This window comes from Epinephelus moara, unplaced genomic scaffold, assembly GCF_006386435.1.
Source record: "Epinephelus moara isolate mb unplaced genomic scaffold, YSFRI_EMoa_1.0 scaffold232, whole genome shotgun sequence".
Lineage (NCBI taxonomy): Eukaryota > Metazoa > Chordata > Actinopteri > Perciformes > Serranidae > Epinephelus > Epinephelus moara.
The window spans coordinates 1,868-11,724 of NW_026079896.1; the positions used below are offsets into that span (position 1 = coordinate 1,868).

The 9,857-nt window shown below is 37.9% G+C and overlaps 1 long non-coding RNA gene across 1 annotated transcript; it reads left to right on the top strand.

Annotated features, from left to right (window-relative positions):
* The first annotated feature begins 222 nt into the window (after positions 1–222).
* LOC126387137 (uncharacterized) lies at positions 223–5,881 on the top strand. The gene is made up of 3 exons (XR_007569603.1): positions 223–261; positions 545–1,262; positions 5,095–5,881. It is a non-coding gene; the product is annotated as an uncharacterized LOC126387137 (long non-coding RNA).
* Positions 5,882–9,857: the final 3,976 nt, after the last annotated feature.

A 9,857-nucleotide genomic window follows, 5' to 3' on the forward strand; every position in this document is an offset into this window, starting at 1 on the left:
GCAGGTGGACAATTGGATAATCACCATGTGTGTTTTTTTTTTTTTAATAATCCACCATAAAAGAATTGATGTTTGAGAGATAAATTCTGCTACATTTTCCTTGCAGTTTTCCTGAGGGTTTTTTTCATCCTTGTAAAGGCAGTGAACATACATGCTAAACCCTTCTGCATTTGCTGTTACCCCCACTTACTCGAAATTGTTAACATTATCTCTTCTTGTTCAGGAGCCCTGACAATTGTCCATCGTTCACCACAGTCTAAGGTAAGTCTACAGCCTTACTTTTCAGTCTTTTTCTGTGTAGTCTGTGCAGTGGAGGATAGCGTTTGGAGTGCGACTGCCTTGTTTTGCTTGCGCACTAGTTGCAGTGAGTCAGTAAAAGTGTCAGACTGCTGTAACAAAAGCCTATGTGAGCCAATTAGCCTGAAGTCATGTGGAAGCTGCTCAGCGCTGCCAAGGTGCCCACTGTGCAGAGACTAGACGACCTTTTACACAGCTCTGTCCCATCGCAGTCACTTAAAACAATGATGGATGTTTCTCTCAACAGCCTGCCCCCCGCCAAGCTGCTGGATTGAGTCTCAACTGTAGGAACATCAGCAGCATGGCAGAGAGCGGGATAGCAAGTAAGGACAATGACAACGGACGGGAGCAAGGAGATGAGAGGGATATACTTCTTTTAAGGACCTCTTTTGGGATTTTATGTCTTGGAAGAAAATGTAATAATTGTAGATGTTACAACAACTGCTTGTCATTTTATAAATTGTTTTTAGAGTTTTGTTCTACTTTAGCAAACAATCTTGCACTTTACCCTCAAAATATTTTCACTGTTTTCACTTGTGAGGTTCTTATTCCCCTTATTGTGTATATGTGTGTGTGTGTGTGTGTGTCAGAGGGGAAAAGAATACAAGGAGAGGGTAAGAAAAGGAGGAAAAGAGTCTGTGTTCAGGTGGGTTTTTTTAACTTCATTGGTGTGTGTGTGTGTGTGTGTGTGTGTGTGTGTGTGTTGGGGAAGCAGTGCGGCCAGGCTGCAGATATCATCCATCTCCCTGTCACTGGCCCAAAGGCTGCTGGGAAAGTGGCAGACAGCTCCCTGGCTCTGACAGCAGAGGCAGCATCCTCATTTTCTGACACAGAATGCTTGAGAAACCTGGGCTGCTCCTCCCTCACTACCCAATATGGGAAACCATTAACCCGCGATCCAGGAACAAAGCATGGAGCTCAGCTTGGCCTACCACTGTCATATCAGCTCCCGTCATCTACCAACTGTGAGTCTGTGCAGTAATACTTTGCATGAACTCCACTTTATAAAATTTTCATGACACCTTGAAGACTGGTTATTTCATTTTATTTTATTTTTTATATATATATACTTTATTAATCCCCCTGAGGGGGAATTAAATTTTTTTCAATTTTGCTTGATTTTCAAGCTGCGCAGAAGGAGTAACCTCATAAAATGAGTTTATTTCATAAGTCATATTCAATTAGGAGGTCATATTACTAATACTTGATGACATTTGGAGAGTGCATTTAAAAATAAATGTCCTGCCGGCAGTAGCTATTGTAACTGGATTACATGCTTTCTGGTTAGCCATGACTAATGATGTTATAAAGCTGTTGTCAGACATTCTACTTTTGTTCTATGTGACAGCATTTCCCATCTCTTCACGTGTGTATTTCTCATCTCTGGTCTGTGGCATCAAGTAAACTTGGCCATGATGCTTATAGTAGTAATGTGTCATGTGTAAGTGTTAGCAATTTTTTTTTTTTTTCAGTTCAATTTCAGTTCAATTTTATTTATAAAGCCCAGTATCAAAAATCACAATTTGCCTCAGAGGGCTTTACAGCATACCACATCCCTCTGTCCTTAGGACCCTTGCAGCAGATAAGGAAAAACTCCCCCCAAAAAACCCTTTAAACCCCTTTAAAACCCCTTGCCTGATATTTGACTTTTGTAGTTTCACTTAAGTCAGGAAATTAGAAAGCTTTTAAAACCTTTTCTCACATGGAGATGGAGTCAGATGTCAGGTCACATTTCAAGTCTAATTACAATCATGAATAATATGTCTCATTTTTATGTGCACTCACTAGAGTCTAATATATAATAGTGGAGAAATGGTGGAAATAAATTTATATGGATGATATGCTCATAATGTGCTCATTTTCAACGTCACTGGAACAGGACATCAGAATCTGAGCTGATTCTTATGTAGGGGAGTGGAGAGAGAGCCTGCCTGGCTGCAGAAAATGTTCACATTATTTGACTAAAATAATATATGCATTTTAACATCAGTTTGGACCACTCTAGCTAGTAGCTACTTTATTGTAGGCTGTACATAATCCTATACAGTGAGGTGATAGTTTTGTGATAGTGATCAGACCTTATTGATTACATTACATTATAATGCTTGAAGATAATTTGGAATGAAGGGTTGAATTATTGCATGTGGTTATTATCAAATTCTAGGTTAGCAAGAGTAATGCAACAACAACAAATAAATAGTAGTCTAGATGACACAAACATGGAGGTCATGTACTCTTCAAATAAGTGAATAAAGCGCTGCATAATGTAACAACATTATTTGATGTGGTTTAAGGCTTCAAGCCACTGAATAGTGTTCAGATAGATAGAGGGATGCTCTTATTTCCCAGTGCATTATATATGAAATACCCACTTCAGTCAAATCTAGTGTACAACATACAGGTGCATCACCATAATTTAGAACCCTCTAGGGTGGTCCAGGGGCATGCTCCCCCGAGAGAATTTTTTTTATATATTTGATTTAAAGGCATCAATCTGGTGAATTCTGAGAGCCAAGTTATGATGGCAGAATATGCCTAGATTTCAACATCTTTGTGCTTTTTATGTGTGAATGTTCTACTTTTACTGATAAAAACACTAGTGGTATGTTATGGTTAAGGGTTACACTTAAAATACGGCTAAGGATTAGAGCTTAAACATTTCAGTAATCAAAATAAAAATGACTAACGTACTGATCTGCCTCTGGAGGGCCAGTGTTTCCCCTATATGCAACTATATGACCGCCACTGCTGATTTTTATTTTTTTATTTTTATTTTTTTCGTCTTAGCTCTTAAGAAACTACAGTTATATTATTTGGCGCTACGGATGCTTCATATTCAGGCCTATAGAACAGGTCTATACCATGTCATTTTATTAAACAAACTAAATAGCCTTATGTTATCTATCTTATTTACCTGACGGCATGTCATTTCTGTCATTCTGTACATGGTTGCACGTTTACAATTTTCCTCTGCTCTCTGTGTCGTGCACGGCGGAGTTTCACCCCGATGCCCACACACACACACACACACACACAGGTGAGCACAGTAGAGCGGGGCTCGCGTTGTTGCGTTCAGGCGTTGCTGTTGGCACGTAAATAACAAAGCCAAAGAATTCTCAGTAGGCGCTCCAGCCGGTGCGTTACAAAGTGACGTTCATTTACCGGAGGCATTTTATATCTGGCCGATTTTTGGAGACTATGGCGGGGCAAATTAGACTTTGGCGGGCCGCCATAGTCTCGTCAATGTATGGGAAACACTGTAACCCACCTCATCTGTCAGCTAGCAGTATTGTCGTCTTCCTGTCAATTGAATTCAAGTTTTCCATGTTCCACCGATACATTAGATAATTTCCTGCATGTCGTTTCAAAATAAAAGCTGTCCAGTGGGTTAATATGTTTACCATGCTGTTTGGGGCTTCTTCTATTTTTTTTTATCTGTGAAATTTTTGGCTGGCTACAGCCATGTGTCTCAGTACAAAATTAGATTAAATCTCATTCCCAAATTTTGCAAAACAAAAGTTTGCTCCTTGTAAATAATGTAATTGTTGGAAGTAGAAGCAAAGACAGAAAATGTAATGAATCCAATTGATTTTTAAATCATGGAATAAAACTTTTACTGTCAAAGAAATGGATTCATGTTTGCTTGTCTATTTTCTATGACTGCAGAGTTAGATTTTAATTTAAAAAAAGAAAATGTATTTATATCTGTACACCGTAGCTAGATATTTAGATAGATATTTATATTTAATGTCTATTTCTGTGTGAGTTTATTGAAGGCAACAAAAAACTGAGTCAAATTCCTTCTATATGTACACATATTGGGCCAATAAAGCTTTTTCTTGTTCTGATTCATTTTCAGCATTCACATGTACAATAAATAAAAATAAAGCAAATAAGAGCACAAGAATTTCTCTGTCGTTAATCATGTTGATCTGCTTATCCTACTAAAATGAAAATATCACAATATTCCAACCACTTTTATTCAAAAAAAATGACAGAAGATTACATTTCATGTGATGTGGTTATAAATAATGTAAGGAGCTGTGAGGGAGTTTGTTTTGTTTCAGATTAGGGCTAATATGAGAATGACTTCTATCAGGACTTTAAAACCCATGAATTTATTAGCGAAGCTGTGAGAACAAGGCCTGCTTTTTAGATCTTTGATTACTGATAACAAATCAGTAGAATGTGCTGGTGGGCTCCAACACATTCAGTACTAAACAAACCATTCACATGCTGGGTGGGAGGTGATGTATGTTAGCCAGCAACTGTAGCTTACACAGAAGATTTATACTTGTCTGCAAACTTATGTTAACAGTACAGCAAAAAAAAAGAAAGAAAAAAAAAAAAACATTCACTGAACAACATGGACTCAAACAATTCAGAAACTTCATACATGTAAAAAACATGAAACAGAATGCCCTTCAGTACTAAGCAACAATTATATTACTAAGTATGTCGGCACAGAGCAATTATCATTTTATTGTCTGAATTATTTACCTATTGGCAAGGCTTCATTATGTATCTATATCTATCCAACTATCTAATTATATATATATATATATATATATATATATATATATATATAGATAGATACATATATAGATACATTTTTAGTACAACTACAGAAATGTGATCCCATCAGCTCCTTTAACTTGTGCATTGTAAATTAGTCCTTTCGGCCTCTTCTTATATTGTTGTCTGCTGCTGTTGTTTCTGGATGGATCTGGTAATCCATGGTTTCTGGTTATGGAATGATTTAACTGTAGTTTTGGTACAATTGCTTCTGTTTTACAGATTAAATCCACCACAGACTCAATGAATTTAGTGATGCCATCAGTGACATTGATGGTGTCCTCCTGGAAGGTTCTCCAGACTCTGGATGGCTCCATCTCTGGAGTTACTGGGGGATGCATCATAGTCTGTCCATACATCCTGACCCCAACAAGATGGCTGCATGGTCACCCCTTCCAAAATACAGGCAACGCCGCTCTGCAGCCACCTCTGAAGAGCATATGGCAGTGATCCAGAGCTGGAACAAGACAGCTCCTCACTTTCCCACTGTCACACCAGTGTGTATTTATTATGAAGCGTACACCTCCTCCCTTTCTCTCCTTTCCTTTGTCAAATCAGCATATGGAAGTAGAGTCACCTGTTTGAATGGTGATGTCCAGAATTTAACCAAGTTTCAGAGAAACAAAGGATGCTACAGTTCCTGATATCCCCGTTGGAAACATGTGGCAAAGAGGTCGTCCAGTTTAGAATCCAACCCCTGTACCATGGCTAGCAGGATGCTAGTTCAGCTGAGCCAATCTGTTCTCTCTCTTCCTCAACATTTACTGATGTTGAAAATTCTGAGCTGGCTATATGGCACAAGTTGGTGGGAGGAGAGTTTATAGACTGGTGAGTTGATTTCCTCATCCTGGTATGTGACTCACAGCTACACACCCCCACTGTCGAACACCAGCCACAAAAACTCCACCGATGTGTGAAGTAGCCCAAATTTAGCAGAGTTGATGGAGAAGTGTCTGGAAACATCTGCGTCTACGTCAAATAATGATGATAATAATAATAATGATGATAATAATAATAATAATAATAATAATAATAATGCAGTGCATTATTAGGGTCCGGGCAGCTAAGCTGCCAGGACACTATTGTAATCCTAGGTATTCTTCTTCTTTCTTCTTTCTTCTTCCAAGGAAATCATACTTCCCATGGGTGAAAACTCACCATACTTTGCACAAAGGTCCATTCTCATACCAGATATCCTCAGCTGTAAACTCAAGCCAATAGTCCTGATGGTGGCGCTACAGCAAGCGTCTAAAGTTTAAAACTTTGAAAATTCATAACAAAGCAACCAAGTTTCATCAAACTGTAGCCCCAATACTGAAGAAACTTTTGTACATTTAAAGATATTTTTTTGGGCTTTTTAGCCTTTAATGTATAGGACAGACAAGTGTGAGGGGGGGAGAGAGAGAGGGAGTGACATGCAGCAAAGGGCCAGAGGCTGGAGTCAAACCCCGGCTGCTGCAGCAGCAGCCTTGTACATGGGGCGCCTGCTCTACCACTAAGCCACCGGCGCCCCAGAAACTTTTGTACATTTAAACCTATTAAAAATTATGAAGTTCATCACTGTTTTTTTCAAAAACTGTAAAACTTCTTAAACCTATCTCCTCCCACAATTTTTGCTCAATTGACACCAAACTTGCTACAGAGCATCTTCAGACTGTCCTACAAAAACTACGTTTCTCAGATTTTTGATTTATCAAAAATTGAGCCTACAGTGCATCAAAATGTTTGACTGTAAATGGTACTGTAAACATATATATGCAAATTCTTGCTAAATAAATCTTCAATGTTCATGAAAAAAAAGACAAAATTCTAGAGTCATGGTAGGTGATGTGTGGCAAATTTCAGAATTTTATCTCAAAAACTGAATTTTTGACAGCATTTTGAATTTTGCTCTAATGTGAACAATTAGAGTTAATGTAAAAATGGCAATTTTAAACATCAGTTTTTCACTTATGGAGCAAATCAATCATTGTTAGAAACAAATTACCAACATCTCCATACTGTCTAGATGCAATATGTGTATTTTCAGATTTTTGTAACGATAACTGAATTTTTTACAGTGGTTTGAAATCTGCTTTTCCATGCATGGACGGCTGCTAAACCTGCAAATCTGGCTTAGTCAATTTGTGAAGCTACACATGAATTGTCACTGACTAATTAGCTCAGTGAGCTAGAAATTGATCCTTAGTCTCAGAGGTTGTGAATTCAAGCCTCAGCTGATGCAAAAGGCAGATTGTGTTGCTAAATGTCTTCCAATTCTTCTGCTTGTTGCTCAGAATTGCCTAAAAATGCCCGGACCCGACCCATCGCTGCGCAGCAGCTATAATTTCATTTATTTCCTGGTTGACCTCTCCTGCTCGACCACTGACATAACATGATGGGCCAATCCACTTGACGGAATGGGGGAGGTGGCGACAGCCAGTGACACTGCACCTACTTTACCGTATAGGTAGTCTACTGAAAATTTTGGGATCATGTAACTCATAATCATGTACTGTTCCAACATGAAGTGGGCCTTAGCCAGCAGGTCTTTCTTTTTTTTTTCTACAACTTTTTTCATAGCCCTGCCCATCTGGCATTTGCCAGAATTGTCTGATGACCACTCTGAGCCTGGAGGCTACAGTACGAAGAAGATCTTTATTTGGACGAGATGTAAACACGAGCCGGTAAAATTTCAACTTGTTGCTGTTTGCTCATGTAAACAGTCGCATACATCAAATGTCATCAGAGCGACGGGTTACCATGGATACTTGTCAACAAATCCGGGCTATGCTGTGATAAGAAACTGCAGATTCGTTACGGTGATGTAGTCCACGGTTTTTCTTTTCTTCAATTGTTCTTCTTTTTCTTTTCCTTTTTTTTTCTTTTTGCTTTTCCTTCTCATTCTAAGTGACTTCAAATTATGCAGCTAGGGTGGCTGATACATATCTGTTTTTTTCTTGCTTGCTTTCTTCCTTAATTTTTTTCTTATCTTTTTTTTGTTCTGTCTGTTTGTTTGTTCGTCTTCTTGTTTGTTTTTTGTTATCTCTCTCGTCGGATAATGTTGAATTCCCTTATCCCGTTTTTTGTCTTTTTGATTGCTTTGTTTTGTGTTTTTTGTTTTTACCTGCAGGAGGGCATTGGGAACATGGGGGAGGGGTTGGGATAGGTCAAGGGGAAATGTTGAATGTTATGAATGGGGACGAATCAACACACGCACAGGCACACACAGACACACACAGACACACACATAAATCAAATCAAATCAAATCACTTTTCATTACTTTTTCTCAAAACACAGCAAGAAAGGGAAGAAAGAAAAAAGAAAACAAAACAAAGCGCACATATTTCTGTTTATTGAATCATGTCCACAATTAAATTTGTAAGCTGGAACATATGTGGAATTGGGAGTCAGGCAAAACAACTAAAAGTCATTAATCATTTGCTCAAAATACAAGCTGACATTTGTTTATTGCAAGAAACTCATTTCACTGATATTAGAAACACTGTTCTGAAATCTACACATTTTCCTCATATCTTTACTTCAAATTACAATTCAAGACAAAGAGGGGTTGCAATTATGATTAATAACAAAGTTAAATTCAATCACAATAACATAATTTCAGATCCGGAAGGACAATATATTATTATTAACATATCCATTGATAGCAACCCTCTCACAATAGTTAATCTTTATGGCCCTAATAATGATGACCCCTCTTTCTTTCACAGTCTTTTCTCTATCCTTAAAAACCTACCCAGCTCAGACTTAATCATAGGTGGCGATTTCAATTCAATACTTGATTCAACAATAGATAAATCAAACACAACAGGAAATATCAGAACACTTAAATCTACTATAGTTTTAAAACAGTATATGGAGGATTGGGGTCTTGGTGATAGCTGGAGGCTAAATCATCCTAATGACAGAGAATACACCCATTTTTCAAAAGTACACCATACAAACTCTAGAATTGACTTTTTTCTCACTAGCAACTCATTACATTCTGATATACTTGAAACACAAATCCATCCAAACACAATCAGTGATCATGCACTAGTCTCGGATAACTGCACACAAAGACAACTTTCAGTATTTCTTCCAGATGGAGGTTCAACACATCACTGCTGGAGGATCAAGAATTTGACAGTTATTTCAAGAGAGAGTGGACATTCTTTATGGAAATGAATGACTCTCCGAATACCTCGCCAACTCTACTCTGGCAAACCGGAAAGCTGTTATAAGAGGTAAAATAATTTCATACTCATCATACAAAAAACGAAAAGACACAAAGTCACAACTGGAAATGGAAAAGAAAATTAAAGAACTTGAAAACGCTCATGCAACCAATCCTACTCATAACATTTTTTGCGACCTACAGAAATACAAAATGGAACTTAACAATCTGTTAAATAAAAAAAACAAGTTTCTTATTGAAAGACTCAGACTTAATACATCTCAAAACAGTAATAAATCAACCACATATCTGGCAAATATGGTTAAACAAAATAAAGAACAACTATAACAGTAATTAAAGACTCAGGGGAGAAGCCATACCATAATCCGAAAGATATCAACACTGTATTTAAGAATTATTATCAAGATTTATACACATCCTCTCACAACCCAAATGCTTCTGACATACATCAATTCCTCAATAATATTAATTTACCCCATTTAACAACAGAACAAACTAATTTACTTGAACAACCATTAACCCCAGGTGAATTTCATAACGTACTCACTAAAATGGAAAATAATAGAGCACCCGGTCCTGATGGCTTCCCTGCTGAGTTCTATAAACATTTCTGGTCCACCATCTCACCCCTTTTTCTCAGAATGATTGATGAATTCCTCATAATCAACAGTATACGTCAACAGCTAGCTGACGTGCTGACGTATTGCGGTAAGCGAGTTGTGTCATTTCCGGTGTTTCTGTGACAGCGTCTCTGTACTGCTCTGGTGAATTCTGCTAGCCTGCTTTCTCACTTCAGTTGCTTTAACG